At 41.6% G+C, this 22,291-nt stretch overlaps 1 protein-coding gene across 5 annotated transcripts in view; it reads left to right on the top strand.

Annotated features, from left to right (window-relative positions):
• Nucleotides 1-22,291, top strand: part of LOC119501781 (protein phosphatase 1 regulatory subunit 29) — an 82,672-nt gene that overhangs the window by 26,565 nt on the left and 33,816 nt on the right. For 3 of the 5 annotated variants that reach the window (XM_037792385.1, XM_037792387.1, XM_037792386.1), the window contains exon 2: nt 1,186-1,428. The gene's annotated coding sequence lies outside the window, so the exon portion shown is untranslated. The other 2 variants (XM_037792389.1, XM_037792388.1) reach the window with 2 other exon arrangements.

Below are 22,291 nucleotides of genomic sequence, written 5' to 3'. Positions count from 1 at the left end.
ATTCCTCTCCCGTGCTCTCAGGAGTATTATTTCTCATGCTTGTCATGTGTCCGTTTCTTCACGGTCTTGATGCAGAGAAAAATCAGTATGCTTCTGAAAATCCTCACCTCCTTTCTCACCTTTCTCTCTCTCTCTGTCTGACTGTAGTCTCAGCTCTATTCATCCACATTGCCTTTCCATTTTCTTTTGAAATCCTTTACTGCTGAGTGATGCATTATTTACCGTTATTTTTCTATGTGTCTCTATTAAAGATGGATTTATTTTACCAGAAGGTATTTCTTAAGATAACACTAATTAGGGCTGCACCCTTCGAGTCGATTAGTCGACTAATCAGTCGATTTGGACTCGGTTGATTAAGATTTTCTTTAGTCGACTAGTCGTTTTTAATGCTTTTTCATGCTGAATGACTCATTATGAAACTCAGTTTTACAGTAAATTAAAGGGGCTCTGTGTAACAATCAGAAATTGCTTGTTAACAGTGACACCTGTGGCAGTTAGGTCAACGACATTCAGCGTCCTGCTGCTCGCGCTTGTGCTCGCACTACGTAGACGCAAGCGAGCATCGGTCGAAACAGTGAGGCGACACACACGAGACTGAACGTGATTGACTGCTAAAACCACAATATCACTATATACTTCACATGCTTGTAATGTTAGCTTACCTGTGCGCTAAGACTTTTGCCAGCTCGGGGTCCGTTTTGACCCAAAACCATCCTGGTGTGATCAACGTCGGTCACATTCCTGTTTTGCCAGACTTTAGCTTCACTAGATATAACTCTGTTGTTTTTTGTGCTTCTGTAGAGTTTGCGTTGGAGTCTGAGTTGTGGTCGGGGGCTGGTCGTTTGTTGGCGTTAAAGGACTCCATTTCTAACCGAATGTAAGCTTATCGTTGCACACCGTTAGCCCTGTAGCGGAGCTGAAGAGAGTAAAGGTTCTAGCGAGCACGCATGACGTCACATCTGTTGGATTATCCTGAAAAAAAAGGTCCAGTATTCTTCACAGAGGAAACCCAGAAAGTCGCAGATGCAGATTTACTGGTGATTTTAAGTGACTGCACATAATCGTTGTACATTGTACATTAGAAATGATTTGAATTGAGTCGTCTTTCTTTTGATTGCAAAATAACCAGAGACGTTAAATTCTTCTAGCTTTGTTAAACTTTATTTGTATTTTTCTTAATTTCAGCTCCAAAGGCCCAGTTCAGTCTCTTCCATAACGCCGGTAGAACCACAGAGGAGTTGTACCAAGTACAAGAAGAGCAAAAAGAACCGACTCATTTTGGTGTACGACGTCCTCCGCCACCTGGCTGCCGACCTCGGGAACAGCTTTCCTCACCAGGAGAAGGACGCACGGCAAAGAAAGGAGCGCTTTTTGTGTCTCGATAAAGACGGTTGAAGAGTGAGAGGAGGCCACAAAGAGAGGAAACAGGTTGGACATTACTTTTTTTTTTATAAAAAGTCATTTCATGTCCTTTTGTGTATTAAGATGGGATTTCTCTGGACTCCTTTGTTTGACTGATGTCTTCAAATCTGTATTTCTTTAAGTCATTCACCACATGACTGTGTCTGTTCCCAATATACCCATCATGTCTGACCTTTCTCTACCTGTAGAGTCACACAAGCACAAACCAGTGATGATGTAATCTCACGCGTGCTCTGCTTTGCAACAGCCTGAATCGTCTTGCCCGTGTTGCATATGTGTGCCATGTGTGTGCCATGTATGTTGCAGTGTGTGTGTGAAGCTTTTGGCCTCCAGTTTAGCGCCGGGGGTGAAAGCATTAGTTAGTGTCTTCACAGGTATGTATTATGCCATCTCCCCCTGCTTTTATTGCACTTATTTTACTGGCAACACTGTCATTAGTGCTGACAGCACTTCACTTACCACGGCTATTATATTCTGTGTCTGTGTGAGGCGTACGTGAGAGCGCCGTGCATGTCGGGCGGAGATAAAGTAAAAGAAGTAATTGTTGTAATTATTTTGTCTCTGTTCTCTTCCTGCCTTCCTGCGCTTGAGCGTCGAGGAAAACGCTTGTTCCTCTGAGAAGGATGTAACGCAGAGTGAACTGCCACCTTCATATTCATTCTGTGGTGATCATTAGTCGTCATTATTATTATTATTATTATTATTATTATTATTATTATTATTATTATTATTATACAAAATGTATGAAAGACATGTTGAGTCTGTCGGACACAGTGTTGTCTCCTCACGGGGGAAACCCCCTTGAATCACAGAAACAGCTCATTCTTCTGTCTTTACAAATAAAACATCCTCGGCAGTAAATGCAGGAATGGCCCCTTCGTTACGTCAGCTTCTGAGAGTAAGCAGAGTTCCGTAGCTAAGAGGCTGATATGCTGTTATAAAACCGTCTAGTCATGAAAGAGGAAAAAAGGAAAACCCAAAGCCACCCCCTAACATTTTAATAAAAAACAAAAATACAGTGCATACACATGGCTGTATTCGAAACCGCCTACTACATACTACTGACGAACGCAGTATACAGTATACAGTACATACTGCATTGCAGCTCTTTCCCTCTCCTCTTTCCTCGCCACTCTGCTGCTCTTTAGCTGCTCTGTGAGCGTCACTAATGGAACATTTGTGTCGTGATATTTAAACAAAACTATCCGTCAACTAGGAAATAAAAGACGGGTCTCTAGAGAGCTCCAGCTCATAGCGGTCTGTGAGCGTGACCGCCCGGCTGGCTGGAGAGGTAGCGACCCCGGCAGGCGATATAGCTAGCTGTCACGGCAGTTTGTGGAGCTTCTAAACTCCGAAAACGTCGGAGCAAATGTTCGATTCTCCATCTAATATCGTAAAACTGTCAATATTCTAAATCTACACAGTTGATTTCTGGCCTCAAAAATGTTCAGAAGTGAATTTAGTGATGAAATAGCTACGAAACATGTAAAAAAACAAGCTGTTTTTGGCTGCTGTTGTTGTTGTAACTGTAGCCTGTACCGTTCCAGCGCTTTGCTTTGTGGGATACAGTAGGCGAGATAGACTGGTCCGATGCATACTGGAGATTTTGTTTTGGTTTTGCATACTACATGCTACATTTTGGCCAAATCAGTACGTACTCCTAGTATATGAGGTTTTGGATCCAGACATAGACTACATGAAGAAATCACATGCTACTTCATGTGGGATGCAATGTGAATTCATGCTGCCTATGTAATCAGCTGTGACCTGCTAAATGAGTAGCTGTGACCCTGTGAGATGTGTACTGTATGCTTCGTCACACAGTAATATAATCGCCTATATGAGTGAATCCCCCTGTCCTTTTGTATTCGAAGGCTCTTTAGCCCACTCGTTGATGCCCTCGGAGGATGGCACTGTCAGTTAGTCAGTCACTTCACATCACTTTGGTCCAGACAGGTATAGAAGCGGAGTGGCCTCCAGGGGCCCCTTAACTGTAAAGGGCTTCTTAAGCCTGACAGGAGAACTAATAAAACATCCTGATGCCTTTGTGAACCCAACAGTACAGCAAAACATAAAACAGCTTCTGATTCACAAACAGCAGTTACAGAGTGCATCCTCGGCTCTCTTGTATATTTAATCAAATTAATTAGTTTGTATTTCAAGACACAAATTGATGCCCTTTGAAGGCAAACAATCCTTTTTAAAGGGTGAGTACTATTCATAAAAATCAAGGCTAAAACGCCGGCCTTCTAGGTCAGGGGTCAGAAACCTTTACTATCAAAAGAGACATTTTAAGGCCAAAAAATAGAGAAAAATAATCTGTCTGGAGCCGTAAAACATTTGAGCATTGTGATGAAGGTTATTAGTTTATAGTCTAAGAATATAGTATATAAGTCTAATGAAGTGAGGGCCAAAGAGCAAATATACGACGGAGTATTAGGGCCACATTGAGGGAAAAACATCTAAGATTTACAGAATAAAGTCAGAAGTTTACGAGAAAAAAAGTCGTAATATTACTAGAAAAGAAGTCGTAATATTATGAGCGTAAAGTCATAACTTAACGAGAAAAAAGTTGTAATATTATGAGAGTAAAGTTATAACTTTAAGAGAAAAAAAGAAAATAACATGTAAAACTACTACTTTATAATATAATGATTTAATTTTCATAATATTATGACATTATTCTTGTAATTTCAGATTTATTTTTTTTCGTCAATGTGGCCCTAATACTCCGTCGTACCGTCGTACCATAGACCTGCAACAATGATAAATAAAAATGAAAATATAAACAAAAAACAGTTTTTCATTTCCATTTTTAAAAGTCCACAGGGAGCCGCTGGAGAGGAGCTGAAGAGCTGCAGGTTGCTGACCCCTGTTCTCTCTTCTAGGTGATACAGGGAGCATTAAAGAGACGTGATGCATGTCGTATAAAAACTGCTATTGTAGTGATGATTGCAGCGAGCCAAAAGCACTCCAGGCGTGGCAAGGAGAGAATATTTAGACATTAACGTTGTTTCAGTTAACCAACAGAGAAACTATTAACTGTTATAGGCTATTAAGGGAGGCAATTATTGACTTACTTGATGAGACTGAGGAAGACATTAAGCCTGTCACTCCAACATCTCAGAGCCATTAACAGCGTTGTTATAATTCTGTTAACGCTTCAGGTGGTTTGCGTACGGCGCCTTCCAGTCACATGTCGGCTGCTGCTGTGCTCCTGGATTGTTGCAGCCTTTTCCCGTCGCCATGTGTCAGATGTTTAACGCGCTATTGTTTCTCGGTGAGAGAGATTGTGCCTCCACTTTCCACAAACAAGGCAGGAGATTGAGGAGACGGGGAAATAGGTTTGAATGTTGCAGGCTTCTTGATTGTTGAAGGTGCTATTGGTGGCGGCGTTTTTCAGAAGCAGCGGTAGAAGTGGAGAGGACAGGTGAGGGATATCTTGACATGCAAAATAAAACGATTCTGTATTAACCACGCCAGGTGACGGTGCCTTCCAGCTTTAGCCATGAATAATGAGAGTCTGGTTTGAAATCCATCTAATGGTGGAAAGCTTATCTACATCTTGGCACATAACATGGTGTGGCATTCTCAGATGTTTATCCTGCATGCTAGAGAGCCATTTAGAAAGCAATACTCGTGTAATTATGTGCTCTGTAAGCCTTTATCAAGCAGGTAACACACCTTTGCATTAATGCTGTACGCAATTTGAGGAAGGTCATGCAAGTGACGACTGCAGCATTTCTTAAAGAGGACTTTATTGTGCTCATTTTCAGGTGCATTATTATGTTTTGGGTTTCCACTAAAACATGCTGTTATGATTGGTCAACCGAACCAAACTCTTCAGACTCTGCTCCAGCTCCGCTCTAACTAGCTTTGTTTGAGGGCGTGTCAAACTAGCCGCTATAAGCAAAGTGTTTTACTTGGTGACATTACCACGTTACAGATAAAAAAAAAAAAAGGTGGGACTTCTAGCGAGGCAGTTCAGGAGAAGTTTTTCTGTGGGGGAAGAGTAACTCTCTTTGGCATGGACTTTGGGCTTTGTAACTGCAGACCGTTTACGAGCACAAAAAACTATATAACACCCTAATGCTCGGTTCAGACTACGCAGATATCAGCCCGATTATAGCCCGACACGGCCGTCGCAGGGGATCAGGAACGATACATGAGTGTCGTCGCCTCACGACGTCCGGACAGAAAGTCTAGTATGTTTGATTTTTTTTTATTTGCTTTCCACGACGTGTTCTGTGGACAGCCGTGAATTTGACACACAGCTGTAAACAGAAGCACATGGCTACTTATTATGCAGAATGATGTCATCGGACCTTCCCAGCAGTAACTGCAGCCAGAACCTCACCGTAGGATATTCAATCTAGGTTGTGTCGGAGTAAAAAAAACACCACCGTCGTTGCATCTTTGCGCATGGAGCATCCCGTTGCACGCCCGCTTTCGCTTCTCCCAGTGAATTATATTTTTATTGTGGAGCCTCGTGGGTCCCTTTACATGGTCGGGCCCGGTGGCTTGAGCCCCAGTAATCCCGTATATATTATTATTAAGACGGCGGTGCAGGGAGAGTGTGTATTGCTGGAACAGGGGACAGATGGATGTGTAGTCCGTCAGACAGTCACAACAAGAATTTATGACTCTCAATCGTCTAATCTGACATAGTGACCATTGCAAAAATATCCTGTAGTCTGATCCTGGCATTAAGGAAAGGGGAAAAAAGCACACTAGGTCCCTTTTTTAAATTTGCGTGCACTGTAAACTGACTTTTGCTAAGGAGCTGCTAGCTTTCAGTGTGTGTTCCGTGTACTGTATCGCTTGAATCCGTGATGCCACACTACTTGGCAGACGAGTACCTGAAACATTGTGATTGCCAGCGGCATGAATGCCAATGAAGACCAGACTGTTACAGCAACAGCCTGAGGGAACGGTTGCACTGGGACGCAGCGCAGCACACAGCACTCACATTGTACATTTACTCTGATAAGAGTCCAGTATAACCACAGTTTACCAGTAGAGATGCATTCTAGGTTTAGAGCCTTGCTTAAAGGCACTTCAAACCAATTTTGACTCGGTGAACGTGCTTCATCACAGACAACAAATAATCCAATCTATGAGGGGCTGTGAAAGGAAGATGTGTTTATTTGTGATGTGTGTTGAGGGAAATTCACTTGATTTAATGTTTGTTCATCCTCACAAGCAGGAATGTGGTGGGTCGTGTCTAGAAGGTAACCCACGATTCGGGGATATAGTTAAGTATTGATCTTGAATAGTTAAGGTTAGGTGTTGATCTTGAATAGTTAAGGTTAGGCATTGATCTCGATTGGTTAAGGTTAGGTATTGATCTTGAATAGTTAAGGTTAGGTATTGATCTTGAATAGTTAAGGTTAGGTATTGATCTCGATTGGTTAAGGTTAGGTATTGATCTTGAATAGTTAAGGTTAGGTATTAACCTTGAATAGTTAAGGTTAGGTATTGATCTTGAATAGTTAAGGTTAGGTATTGATCTCGATTGGTTAAGGTTAGGTATTGATCTTGAATAGTTAAGGTTAGGATAGGTTTTCGGGCAGCGAGTCTCGCGAGAGTTTTTGCAAATTTCAGATCAGATTTTGCAATTTGCGGGTTACCTTCTAGACACCTCCAGGTTGGTGCGTGCACGCTTGTGTGTCTTTGTCAAGGCTGTCAAGGTTCATATACACGTGGAACTGCTACTGTAGATATCAAAGGCCAGTTGTTCAGACTCTGGAGATCAGCACATTTCACTTCAGGTCAAAGTTGTGACTCCTCTTCATCCATACTGATGCACACACATCTTCACCACATCCAGTGATCGACATGCTGTCGTTGAGAAGAGGGATGGGTTGAGGGAGGAAAAGAGGCTTTTGTCATATTTTTGCATGTGACACAGCACAGCAAGTGTGTGTGCTTACATTGAGATCCGCCCCATTTAACCATCAATCTAGCAAATCCTGCTTTAATTATGAGCCATGCCCCTCTTCCCCTCCCCCACCCCCTACTCCCCCACCAAACTCAATCAGAACAAATAAAAGAGCCTTTTCAGCTATAATGGGATTATCGATTGGGTGGCAGCCTAGAACTGAGACTTTGAGTATGTTTGTGTCTGGCTGTGTGTGTGTGTGTGTGTGCGTGTGTGTATGACACAACTAAGCTGCATGTATTTCTATTTATGTGTGTGTGTCCGGAAGTGATAAATAGAAAGACATTTTTGTGTGTGTGATGAGAGAGAGAGTGTGTGTCTGTGTATGTTGGTGCTGAAGGAACGAAGCATTAAATTACCTCACAGTTTGAGTCTCATCAAGTGTGTGACATGTTTTACTGATGAGTTCTGAGCTCGTTTTTGACTGATAGCCACCGAGACTTTCATCACTTTGCCTTTCCCCATTATCTCAGATGTCAAAGTGGCTGCAAATCGTCCTTTTGTGGGCACTTGTTTGTCTTGGCAAAGCAGATGGGTAAGGGTTACTGCCACCAGGTTTACATTTGATTGCCACCACAAACACATTTCGATGCAGCTGGGAACCAAAATGGCACTTGTCAATTATCTTTTTGATACCCAGTTTATTTTTACCTCACTTGAGACTCCCATTTCTGTCGTTTTTTTTTGTTCGCCATATCATTTGCATATACAGATTTATATTCTCCCTATAAATTCGATTGCTGTTTCACAGCTGCCTGTCAAGTTTCTAGACGGCACAATAACCCCAACCTCAGCCGAGGAGGTTATGCGCTCCATCTGTGTGTTTCTGAGCATGCATGTGCATGTTTTATGCTCCCAGGTGGAATAATCCTACAGATTCTGATGAATGGGATGATGTTGTGTCACTATCGCTCCACATTATTTGGATTTTTAAATCAGTTTTCTGAGTCATTAGTCATAGGCGCACAATATGTGGCGTGTACGCCCATGCTTCGGCTTCCCTTGTATAACTGCTGTGTCATGGCTAGCACGAAGAAACAGTAAAAATAGCAGCAACCTGGTGATATTATTGGACGTTAGCGGAGGCCTGCACTTAAATCATGACTTTCCCCCGCTGCCTGCGTGTATGTAACGAGGCGTACAGCGTGAAACATACTTCTCCCAACTGTTCCTCTCGTCTTTCATTCACCATCATGCAGGTCTCAGCTTTTAAACTTCCAACAGTAATGGAAGACACTATGACTGTGACATATGCACATAGACAAATCTATATTATCAGCACTCATACCTCTGTAGTCTGTCTTTCAGTTGTGCACAGCTGGCCCCCTTTCTTTCTCTCTTGCTTTTAGGCTGCATATATTCCTACATCTGTTTGTGCAAGACACACGGCTGGTCTTCTATTATGTACAAAAATAAACAAATCCTTCTTAGGTTCTTTCTGTTCCTCCTCATCTCTTCTCTCATGTCTGTATCCCTCGCTGCGTGCCTGCCTGCCTGCCTGCCTGGCCTAGTCCTGTTTGTGGTGTTGCCGTACGTGGCAGTAGTGTGCCAGTATATGCTGCGTCTAGCATTTACTAATCCTGTTTACATTGGGTTGCATCATCGGCCCTTTCCTCCTTTTGATATAGTATTTTTTCACCCTCGCTGAGCTTATGCTTAGCTGCCATGCAGAGAGAAGGTAAAAAAAGATGCAATCTGTTAGTGTGTCTCTTTCTCAGTTCCTCCCGATCCATGTGTCGCTCTGTCTCTGTATTTATAGTTGTTTGTGTTATTTCATCCTTCAATGTATATTCTTACTTGCATGGGTGCATTCAGAGTCACAGAACAGATGATACACACAGATGCACACGTACACAGATAGGCCCAGAGACACAGATATATACTCTCTCTCTCTATATATATATATATACTCTTTTTAACGTTGCCTCAGATTTTTTCTGGCTCCCAACATCCTCCCCTCATTCTTTCTGTCCTTCCACTCTCTGTAGTGTTAATCCACTCGCCAGGTCTGTTGGCAAAGGAAGCTGCAACCTTGAAGTAATTATCAGTGCCTCGTGTCACCGTTGGTAACGCAGGGAGCGGGGGAAGGACCCAAACGCAGAAAAGACAGGCGGCCTTGTGCACTTCAATGATTTAATGCAGGAATGAGCTTATAGAATCAGAGAGCGGGGAACAAAACTCAATACAGTCGGACAGTTTCCAGCCGTTTCCAGCAGCCTTCAAAGGATTTACAGGAAGTCACAGGAAGAGTGACATCCTGTTAGATCACTCCTTTTAATAAGTGCTATATAAATAACCTTCATTATTAATATTATCAACCACACAAGATGTGTTTGTTAACAGATGAAACCTTCATTGCACAACATGAGACTAACATCCTACAATCTAGCATTAAATATTACAATCACACGGAAAGTTGTGACTTTCTACAACACGTGGTGTTTGTTGTCAAAACTAAGAGCCATCAGCTCTTTGATCAGGCGACAGCCAGGCATTTCCCATAATGCCCTGGGTCTTGAAGTCGGTGGAGAGCAGCTGTGGCGCCTGGCTCTAAAATCTGCGGCCGCCTCGCTCTCGTGAGGTTATCGTCGTCCACGTGTGCATGACGTCAAGCCTATTGAGATGCAGGTGAAGAGTTCGGTGAGGAAAGGCCAGGTTATTGCAGAGCATGATGCAACAAGGGTGCAAAGAGGAGACGTCACGCGTCATCAACACATCATATCTTTGGGGTACAACACATGCGCAGTAAAATCTGGTCTGCGCTCCCCAAAATTGAACCAATCACAACGCACAACCGCAGCTCCAGTTACAGAGATGAGGGAAGTGGAAGCAGGTGTGTGGATGGGTGTGGCAGTCAGGTGACGGGGAAAGGAAGGACGGTCCGAGGACATCTGGTGGATTGAAGGAAAATGACAACGGGTAGTCTCTGAGGAGGTGGGGATGTGGCTGAAGAGGAGGGACAAAGAAACAAACCGTGACGTAAGAGTGCCAGTGACCGAAAAGGAACTAAAGAGAAAGTGCAATTATATTTCTGCAGAAAAGAAATGTAGTAGAGGACACCAACTAATCTACTTATAAACTCACACATACTGTAGGATACATGCACACACACACATCGTCTGTGTAGTACCCTCAATTAGAGAAGAGACATTACGTAATGAGCGTGGGGAGAAGGGGAAATGGGGACGATCTGATTCATGAGAATTAGACATATAAGTTTAAGAAAGAAAGAGAGCAGTGTGTATTTATCTGAGAGAAGAGTAGGAGATTGCTAATCTACTCTGACTTTCACTTTACGGCCCGGCTCTCCACAGAACATTTTCTGGTGCCTTTATTTAACCAGGAGTAAAAACTCATCGAGATTAAAAATCTCTTTTCCAAGAGTGTCGTGGCCAAGATAGGCAGCAGCACAGTTACATGGTTGCAGACATAAAACAAACATAACAATTGAAAACGAAAACAAAGAGCAAATTACAGAATCACAAGGTATCAAAAAAACATTCATCAGCATTCAAAACATCTGCAGCCAGATGTGCACGCTTCCAAAATCTTTTAGAAGCACTTTGAAGACAATGTCCTCTGCCAAACAACACTTGGACTATGTGGTTCTCATTATGCTGGACCTTTTTTTTAAATAAGATCTAATTCACTATGGATATAACCAACAAATCAAGAGAGTGGGAGAACACAGGAGAAGGAACAAGTCGGAGAGCATGAGAGCGAAAGAGACATCCCCCATATGCAGCGAGCCATACATGTTGCATAAGCTGACCTATCTAGTGCCGTAATCAGATCAGTATGCTTGCAAAAACCTAATCCAGAAGCGACTGCTATACAACAGCATAAAAAAAATGATAATAACTGACAGTCAGAGGTTGAAGCGGAGGAAGGAAGAAAGAGAAATATGATCAAAGACAGAATGAAGCATCATTCAGACAATCCTCCCTTGGTGATTTTTGTGCATCCACACCCAGCTTTCTTTGAGTTCGTTTTATGGGCAGATACTTCACACAGCAGGGAACCGTGTTTTTTTTTCTCTGTGTATCTATTATGTATATTTTATGAGCGCCATGATATTTCTAGGTCTGCGTAGTCTCTAATGTTCTCTGTTCTCAGAGAAAGAGGGAGGTGGGTGGGGGGATGGGGATAGGGGGTGTACGCTCGCAGATTATGACCATATTTGTCCACTGGCGCAGAATGTGGACAGCCTGCATACTGTAGCATGATTTACACGTGCACAAGTTGCAGGACTGTTCAGACCAACAGCTTCCAGGGATCAGAAGAAAAACAGGCTGTTAAAGCTTGTCTCAAAGAGGCCTTCACTTTCTCCAGGCGCTCTATGGGCGGAATAACAGTCACGTCTCACTGCACCAACCCAGAGCACCAACATCTCTACAGGCAAAATGTCGTTACCATCGTACAGTATCACTCATATCAAGTCAGCTGGTAAACTCAGGTGTCATTCACGTAAAAACCTGCATTTAGCTGCTGGCCGTTACTCTTTGAAGATACAGGCGATTTTTTTTTTTTAGCCTCCCGTGCTGATTTCCTAACGCCTCGAATGAAAGTGTTAGAATAAAGAGAGCATCAACAGCATCAGCAAAAATGAGGACACTAGAAACAGTCCATTACCTGCCCTGTGGAGTGATGGGAAATCTGACTGAAATTAAATAAAAGATGAGGGCATTAATAAGATATCGACTGAGAGGCCACTTCTACTGCACTTGAAACTATTACTGTTATAAGAAGGCAGTTTAGAGAGCGGTCCAACGCTGATAACTGTGAGGGGATCCAACTGTTTTACATGGCGAGTTTAAATTGAATGTGCTGATTTCCTTTGATGGCAGTTTTAACTTCTGTTAAGTGTTAATGGAGGTTCTTCCTTCCTCTCGAGACCAGGTACAGCAACTTGACACTACTACTGGGATTGACACGCTGTGGTGTAATGATGAATGATATGGTAGATACATAGACTGTATATATAAGAACTGGACGTTGTCACCGTGATGTCACCCACTGGTTTTTGGAGTGACACAAGAGGGAGGAGCTAAGTACAACCCAACGCTGAATAAGACATTTTTTGGCGACCAAAATAGGTTAAATTTAACTTCGATGAAGTGAAAATACACTGTGAAAGGGTTAAAATTGTAAGACGAAAACAACGACAACTCCCAGACCGGACAACGCCGTGGTAGCAACCTGTCAATCACAAGGTAGCCCCGCCCTAAAGCATCTCCTGCTTTATGGTCTATTTCACTCTAAATGGGACCACAATTTACTAAATGAACATCATGCTGTATTGAAGAAGACTTGAAATTAGTGATTGAGACCATAAACTCATGTTTACAATGTTTACTGAGGTAATAAATCAAGTGAGAAGTAGGCTCATTTTCTCATAGACTTCTATACAATCAGACTTCTTTTAGCAACCAGAGGAGTCGCCCCCTGCTGGTTTAAGGCACTTCAGCATTGGCTTCACTTTTTAGACCCAGAGGTTGCCCACTGGGTGGATAAGATTAAGTTAGAGGTACAGTGGGTAGGATTTGGCCGTATCTACCGTTGAGGTTGCAGATTGCAAATTGCAACCAACTGAAACTTCTCCCGTCTGCCAGGCGTGTAGGAGAACTACGGTGGCCAGCGCGAAAATGCAAATGTCCTTATCTAGAGCCAGTGTTTGGTTTGTCCGTTCTGGGCTTCTGTAGAAACATGGCGGCCAGATCCGTGAAGAGGACCCGCTCCGTATGTAGATATAAACGGCTCATTCTACATCCCGGACGAGCCCCCCATTTGTTACAACCCGGCTCAAAGGCAGCAACAAAAATGGGAGACCAGACGAATTTTAAAATGGTAAAAGGCATTTGAACCGGATAAAAGCGCTGCCGGAGATGAACGACACGGGTGGCTGTGATTACCCTTGACCAGTCCACCTCGTTGCTTCTTTGTTGTGTGATTCTGTAACAAACTAACTAACTAACTTGATGGTATTGAATACCTTGTTTGATGTTACCTTAGAAGTACAGAAGCATTTTGTGATTTGGTTGGAACTGGGTTAGGGATTAGTTTATTGTTAGGTCACATATTACTGTGCATTTTGGCTAGTCTTTCCTCTGTATAGATGCGTTTTGTTTGTTAGATTGAGAATAGTTTAAGAAGAGTTTTATTTATTGTTCATATCTAGTTGCTTTCCAGCTCAGCTGTGATCTTTATTTCTAGTTTGCAGACGTTTTTATTTTATTGAGTTCCTAGTTTTATATTTTATATTAACACACTTGTGTTTGCTTTAGTTTGCTGCAACATTATACTTGATTGTCTGCAGCCCTTGTTGTCTCAGCTGATTGTCAATTTTACAATAAATGGCCACTTCACACTGACTACATCGGCTTATGTTTCTTCCTGACCGTACTGGGACGTAACATACAGTAATTGGGTAGTCCTAAAACACAACGATTCATTATTTCCATGTGATTATACACTAAATAAAACATACTTATTAATATTAAATTCCATTTTGGCCAGTTGATCCCCTTTAAATGTTACTCACTGTTCCTTTTAATAAGCAACTTTGATATCATGCTAAACTTTTTCAACTCAAAAAGGCCACAACAACTGTTCAACTTTATTTTCTACTGTCAGTGTGATGACAATAGTTTGGCTGTGTTTGTCTCTCTGTGTGTGACAAACTGCTGTGAAGTGGTGCTATAGCAACAATTTGTTTTTGTTTGGCCCAGCAGCTTTGGTTATGCATCTGTTTGAACAGAAACCACCGCACAGTCTCACAGTTCTGAAGAGCTTTTTACCCTTTTTATGACACGAGTGGCAGTGAGTCAGACTTCACTTTCACATGCACTGTATTTAGTTTTTTATTTATTCATGTTACTCCATTTTGATTTGATCTTTCTATACAAATAGACTTAGTCTACAGCCTACAATAAGATGACTTTATGAAACAAACTGTAGCGCTATTTGAACAAAGAATAACTCCTTTGAACTAATAGATGTCTGTTCTGCATTATTTCTGTGAAGGATTACAGTAGATTCTTGCAGAATCTTAAATAATACAAGACGCAGGACGGCTGTACTGATGGGCTCAGTAAACAAACAAGCGACTCAGCTCAGTGTACACAGACCAGACTCACAGATGATGACAAGGACGTGGTGAGCTCTGTGAACTTACTGATTTTTGAGCTCAGCTCCCAAGCGGTGCCGCATTTCATCCAAGTTCTTCTACTCAAATAAGCATATGTGCTTTTAAAAAGTTACTGTACGGTATTTTTAGGATGGTTTCAGGAAGTTATTACTGGGCCACTACTGTGGTCATTAAGACGCTCACACACATACACACCTATCACCACCACATACACACATACATGGCCAAGAAGATGAAACTGGAGCACTAAATGAGGAACAGTGTGTCGTCTGAGACCTAGCCCTGTGTTATTTTAAACTTGGGAAGCATGTCAGGGTTATACTATCTAGGTAGCCTCGAATGAGAGCGACCTGTTAGTTGCTCAGCACATGCAGCACACTGTACGGGTTGGTAAATAGGTGTAAAGCCCTAAAGGTTACTCCAAAGACAATCAAACTCCTAAACGTAGCCACCACTAATAAAATCACACAGAGAGAGAGTTACAACTGTTTCATGGAGCATCAGAACTCTATTGCATGTCTGCAAAAGGTAGTAGCTCGCTAAAAACACTTCATTGATACTTCAAAACCTTGTTGTTGTGTCAGTTAATTCACTGATTTGACTGTTATCAGGACATTAAATGGGCATTATTGGTCGCTATGAGCACCGTAGATGTGAGTCATTAGAGGTGTACTATGTTGTAAAAGTGAAAGCAAAACTTAGGCAACAAAACTACAACTTCTAAAACTACAACTTCTTTAGGTTTAGGCAGCAAAACTATAACTTCTAAAACTACAATTTCTTTAGCTTTAGGCAGCAAAACTATAACTTATTTAGGTTTTGGGAACAAAACTACAGCTTCTTTAGGTTTAGACAACAAAACTACAACTAGTTTAGGTTTAGGGAACAAAACTACAACTTTTTTAGGTTTAGGCAACAAAACTACAACTTCTTTAGGTTTAGACAACAAAACTACAACTTCTTTAGGTTTAACAGCAGCAAAAAAACTACAACTTCTTTAGGTTTAGGGAACAAAACTACAACTTTTTAGGTTTAGGCAACAAAACTACAACTTCTTTAGGTTTAAGGAACAAAACTACAACTTCTTTAGGTTTAGGCAGCAAACAACTACAACTTCTTTAGGTTTAGACAACAAAACTACAACTACTTTAGATTTTGGGAACAAACTACAACTTCTTTAGGTTTAGGCAGCAAAAAAATACAACTTATTTAGGTTTAGGCAACAAAAAACTACAACTTCTTTAGGTTTAGACAACAAAACTACAACTTCTTCAGGTTTAGGCAACAAAACTACAACTTCTTTAGGTTTAGGCAGCAAACAACTACAACTTCTTTAGGTTTAGACAACAAAACTACAACTACTTTAGATTTTGGGAACAAACTACAACTTCTTTAGGTTTAGGCAGCAAAAAACTACAACTTATTTAGGTTTAGGGAACAAAACTACAACTTCTTTAGGTTTAGGCAGCAAAAAACTACAACTTATTTAGGTTTAGACAACAAAACTACAACTTCTTCAGGTTTAGGCAACAAAACTACAACTTCTTTGGGTTTAGACAACAAAACTACAACTACTTTAGGTTTAGGCAACAAAACTACAACTTCTTTAGGTTTAGACAACAAAACTACAACTTCTTTAGGTTTAGGCAACAAAACTACTACTTCTTTAGATTTTGGGAACAAAGTACAACTTCTTTAGATTTCGGCAACAAAACTACAACTTCTTTAGGTATAGGCAACAAAAGCCCTTGCTTAAGTTTGGGGTAAACTTTGTGATTTGGCTTAAAATAACTACGTCTCAAAAGTGCAACTTAACGCTGTGCCTGACTTCCGCTTTTGCTTCTGTCATAATTACTACGGACGCTAGAGTTCGCTATCTCTTTTATATGTTCTTTCAGTGATTCACTATGTGAATAGATGATAAAACCGAATGGTCTCACAGTCAACGCTAGACATGTTTCTTATATAAGAAAATTAGTGAAATGCATCCATATTAATTGCACCAAATGTGCTTCTTGTTGTTGCTTTTTGCTTTTGCTAGAATTGTGATTTATGTGCACGCAACGGAGGCACACTTGGCTTTCAAAACGGAGAGAATGTGGCAGTGATCATTACCGTTGCAGTCAGCACTGTGTGAAACCATTGTTCTCGCAATCAACGCCATTGTTCTTCCAACCAGCTTACAATCACAGGCCATATGCTGATATGCCTACATGCACGTATCATCACAGGGAAGACAGAAATACTGTCGCCCACGGACAGAGGTAGAGAGAGAGTGGACAGGAAAAAAATAGACAGACAGATAGACAGACGGACAACTGCTAGCTCTCCACCTCATGTTTACCCATCAACATCCCACCGAGAGTGGGTGCTGGACATTGTTACCACTCCGAGGAAAGGTACACATTGATTGCCCTGTTTTTTAAATTGGATCCTGCTGTGGCTTGCTGGAGGGTGTCAGGTAGAAAAGAGAGCGACAGAGAAAAACCCAGACATAATTACGGGAGCATAGTCTTACCCCCGCCAAGCTGTCAGAAAGGTGAGCAAGAGGGAGAGAGAGAGGGGTCGAGAGAGGTAGAGAATAGCAGGTAAACTGATAATGATGGCATCTAAACTTCTCTAAAGCAGCCCAGAGGACGATGGGAGATATAATGAGGCTTGTTTTTATTATCTGTCTTCCAGTGTCAACTCAGAAACAGCTGTTTACCTTCCTCAACATTGTTCTTTGTCATTTCATGCTCTCCCTGTCTCTTCACCTCCCTCTCTTTATCACCTTCTCACATTCTCAGCCACTCTCTCTCTTTCTTCTTGCACTTTTTCTCCTAATCACAAACTCGTCCCATCTCTCCCACGTTATTTCTTCCCTCTATCCTTGTCTCTTTCATCCTGCACTACTTGTCTTTCACTGCTTCTTTTCTACCTCCACCCACAACCCACTTCTCACCATGTGACCTCATCACCTCAGTGATGCAAGGCAGACTACCTTCCATTCACTTTTAATCTATAATTCATATCAACACCCCTTTGTGTACACAGTAAAGCTACTTCTCTCCCTCACACTGTCTCTCTCCGTCCCCCATATCTGTGACTGACAGTCAGAGAAAACTGACAGACTTCTGAGAGAGGGGAAAAAAAACTGTTTCCCAAATGTGACTTTTGACTGGCAAAGGGAATTTGAGAAAGTTGAACTGCAAAACAAAGAGAAAAATAAGGTAAAAATTGGTTTTCTTAGTGCCATTTCAAGAGTCCATCAATAACAATCAGTTGTGTGTGCTAATTAGATAATCATACATTTGCATTATGCTTTTATTTTTTTAAATAAATCACCTCTAAAGAGACAATGTATCCTCATGTATGATTCCTTACGAAAAGTTATTCCTCATTTTTGGTGTATTATGTCAGAAACACTCACACTTATCAATTTCCGCTCCAGTCTTTTCAAAATAAAACTCATGGTTTGGGTTAAAATAACTCTGGAAGTGGTGTTGACTTAAGTTCCGAAGTTATGTGACACATCAACATTGAGGAACACCGGTCTCCTGGGTGAAAGTCTGGTGTGTTTTTTTTTACAGAAAACCGCCTGAAATAGCGAACCCCAAAAAATCAGTTTTTCCAAAATGCAAGCTGTAGCTGATTTTTCTTTTTCTTGAATCAAATTATAATAACTATTTGTGATTTGTGTGCATGTGTGTGTCTTACAGTAATTTCAGTTCCTCTTCTGTTATGTGGATGTGCTTTATATACCTCTGTATTAACACGATTCACTTAAATTGCTTGGATACTACACAATTTCTTACATTTAAAGAATGAGAAGTATGAAGTAATAATTATTGGTCCTCATACTGCCATACGTGCCTTTTTATATATTATATTATCCAACCTGGACCACTTTAAGTCTTTGTTAAGTCAGAGCATTTCTAGATTGTAGAAAGATACAACCAACTTCTTCCAACCAATGTTTTAACCTTTCCTTGGTGTAATTTTGCTTGGTTTATCTGCTTCCTCCTAATCAGCTATGGTTTGTTCTGGGAGTTATGGTCTTGGATTTTATTGTGTATCTTCTAATCTCCTGAAAGGAGCTTTGTAACAGTTAGTATTGTATTTCTAAAAATATAAGGCAGGTATAGATAATGGGTAAAGGTGTAAACGTCTCTTTACTCTACTAGTTTATTTAGGAAAAGACATTTTGACACAGATAATTCATAATTTGTCATACATTTTTGTTTAAGCATTTTGGTAGAATACACTTTCAATGGAGCGCTTTTTCTTGAGTAGAAGCCTATATGTTTGGCTGCTCGCATCTCAGACCGAAGAGTTTGCTTTTCAAGAGGGAAACTAATGGGTCCTGGTTCAGAGGAGAGCAACTACAGTGAGGAATGAAGGGAGGGAGATAAAGTGAGGGAGTGACAGAAAGGTGAGGCCATCAATTAAGATGGGGGGGGCAGGGTTGAGAGTGGAGGTCGAGGATGGATGGAGTGTAGTCGGGATGGAAGAGAGAGAGAGGAGGAATGTTTTACTGCGAGACCGGAGGTGAGCAAACACAAGTTTGGGGTGAGAGAAGGAGAGAGAGAGAGAGGGTGAAAGGATGATGAATCTTGTGAGTGTAGTCGCAGGTCGAGTATTTGCAGTTCTTAACCCAGATCTTGGTGCCAGGATAGCAGGATGCACGCTGGCCTGGCTCTAGATTTAAAAGTTCTTCACTCTGTCACAGATTCTTGTAGCTTTTTTATTTTTTTATGAACAACTTTTTATTAGTTCATGTTCACAGAAAAGAACTTGTGTACATATACAGTTCAGATGTAGTTCCAAAACAATTAAACTTAAATTGATTCATGGTATATTGTGCATGCACATAACAATACCTAGCGTGCAATTAATAATATGGAAACATGCATATTGATATACACATGAATTGGTATGTCTGCACAAACAGATACAGACGTACAATGTACCTACGTACACATGACCTAAATTCATATACTTATGTGTACCGTATGTATGCACACACACTTACATATGCACGCACATAAACACACACACACGTGTCTAAATGTCAGCAATTTGTTTTATAATTATATTTAACCCCCCATTTCCCTGAGTGATCTACCCCCCCAGGGAACCCTCCCTTCCTCTGGTGAGAGATTCAACAGCTTGAGCTTCTGACCAAGACATTATGGTGTTTTCCTTAGCACCACACCACGAGATCGTGCAATAGAGAGTTCTAGAGTCAAACTATCTAACAACAAGTACCACCAATGGTTTAATGACAGTATGTGTGGCGGTCTCCACTGTACTACTTTAGGATTTACTTTGCAGCAGTTAGGCCAGACAGCCAAATTCTTTTTTTCATGGTGTCACAACCTGGCTCTCAAAAGCCATGACAAGTAGGGAGATACACCGTGGTAACGATTAAATCAATTAATTGATTTAACAAAAGTAGAGTAAATTATGCAGAACAAAAGGATCAAAAGGTATGGAGTGTGAATATCAGTAGTATCAGTAGTGTTAGGTGTGCATGGAGAGTGTAAATGGCGTGTGTATTTTGTAAAATGTATAAAACAAGCAAAAGATTAACCAAGGAGAACCTAAGGATGCCACAAGCCCAGCGATGTGGTCTGTGGGGAAAGAGAGAGAGAGAGAGAGAGAGAGAGAGAGAGAGAGAATGAGTCATGAGACTAGGCTTTATAGGCTGGGAGCACTGGGCCCAGGTGTTCCCAGAAGGCCCTGATGGCAGGTTAACAGGAACACTACTACTGTATACAGGCGACAGCAGGGGTCGCCACAATGGACAGACATAGGGACCTGAGGATTGTTATTTAGTAAGCATAATAAGGGGCAACATCTCCTTGTTGAGAATTTCTGATAATGACTGTACCTCAGAGCATTCCCAAAACATATGCGTTAAAGTACCTATAGGTACAACAAAGAGGAGACGGAGCTAACTTGATCCGGTGTTGAATCTTAGGGGAATGCTTTGGTAATTAGGATTTTTTTGGAAGCTTGTTTGATTGTTATTCCATATGGTTTTCCAAGCTATGTCGGGAAAAATCAAACTATAATCATTTTGCCAAGTTCTTTTGAATTGCAATCGGTTTATAGGAGCTTTTGCATGATTTGGGAATACATTGCTGATACATTGTTGCAGCTTACTTTTCATAAACTGCCATAATACTTAAGTACAGAAACAAATATAATCTGTGAGTACAGTGATGTGCCAAGAGAAGTCCATGTGATTTCTTAGAAAGCAAGACGACTGTGTGTGTGTTTGCCAGTATAAAGTGAGTGCCAGTAAATGTGTTTCATTGCACTGACTGTGTGTGTCTTGCTTCGGAGAGCAGTGAGTTCATTATAACATCTACCGACTAACAAAGCGTACCCGCTCTACATGTAGTTTAACTCCCGTGTGTGTACGTGACTGCGCACGTACAGTAGGATGTGTTTTTATGAGCATAACTTAATGTGCACACACAGCGTATCATTTGCATGTGATGTGACAATAGCAGACATAGAAATACACATTTTAACAATGTGTCTTTTAGATTTTATCGTCTTCCCCGTCAGTTTATTGCTCACATTTCAGACGCTATGTGACAGATTTGAGCTGCAATTATAGGATCACATTGTGCTTGTTTTGAAGCATTTCACTTTTGTCATTTTACTGTATTAAATTCGAGACATTGCAATAATAACCACAAACAAACAAAACCATAAATGACTGGCACCCTCTGCTATAGCCTCGTATACCCTGCAATTTTACTCTAAATGGCCTATGTGGGTCTGTCTTTCCAGTACCGAGGGACATTTCAGACACAAACACAGAGTAATAAAGGGGCAATCACCATTGTCTCTGTGGTCTTTGTTGTCTTAATGCAAAAGCAGTAAGTCGTTGAGTTTACTGGAAATGTTTCTTCATTTCAAACACTAGTACCGTGTTCCACGCAGGCATCCAGTGCAGCTCCTCTAATGGCTGCTACATTGTGGTTGTCAAACAAGGCAAGTGTTAGGACCTTCAACGTCTGTGTAAACGAGACTTAAAGGGACTGTTTGTAACTTCATACACGTATAAATCATTGCAGCTCGCGTGTGGCTACGCTGTTCCAATACGGAAGAACCAAAACCTCAAAGTTCTATCTAGTGAAGCCCGTCTTGCAAAACAGTGTTAACTCTTCCTGCTTCAGCCCCCCCGATCGCGGTCATAAGACGCGGGGGAGACTGTAGCTTTGGTCTCCAGGGCCGGAGTCTCTGCTGTACTCTGCTCCTCTGCTCCTCTGCCTGCCTTCACTCACACACCGCGCTCGTTCTCACTCCCTCCACCTCTCACGTGCATGCTGCTCACTCCACACTGCAGAAGAGTTAGTTTAGCTCTGAGAATATCTAGTGAATGTACAGTGGACGTTTGTGCAGAAATAACTGCTGCAGCTCCTCCAGACCAACAGAGGTTTCCCGTGTCTTGTGAAGTGACGGGGCTCCGCAGAGAGAAACGTTATCGTCTCTGACCAAAACTCCGGTGTCTCCCCTGTTCCCTCCGGCCGCGGTCGGGAGGCTGAGGCAGGAAAAGCCAACACTAGGATCAGCATTGATTCATGGAGAGACCTTCATCTGGTCAGCTAACATTACTGCCAAGCAGCTGAAATATAGAGTGATATTGTGCTTTTAGCTGACGTGTGTCTCCTCACTGTGTTGAGTGATGCTCCTTCATGTCTATGTAGAGCGAGCACAAGCGCCAGCAACAGGACGCTGACTTCAGTTGACTTAACGGCCAAAGGTGAAGCTGTTAACAA

This window comes from Sebastes umbrosus, chromosome 14, assembly GCF_015220745.1.
Source record: "Sebastes umbrosus isolate fSebUmb1 chromosome 14, fSebUmb1.pri, whole genome shotgun sequence".
NCBI lineage: Eukaryota > Metazoa > Chordata > Actinopteri > Perciformes > Sebastidae > Sebastes > Sebastes umbrosus.
This window is presented reverse-complemented; position numbering and strand designations above follow the sequence as displayed.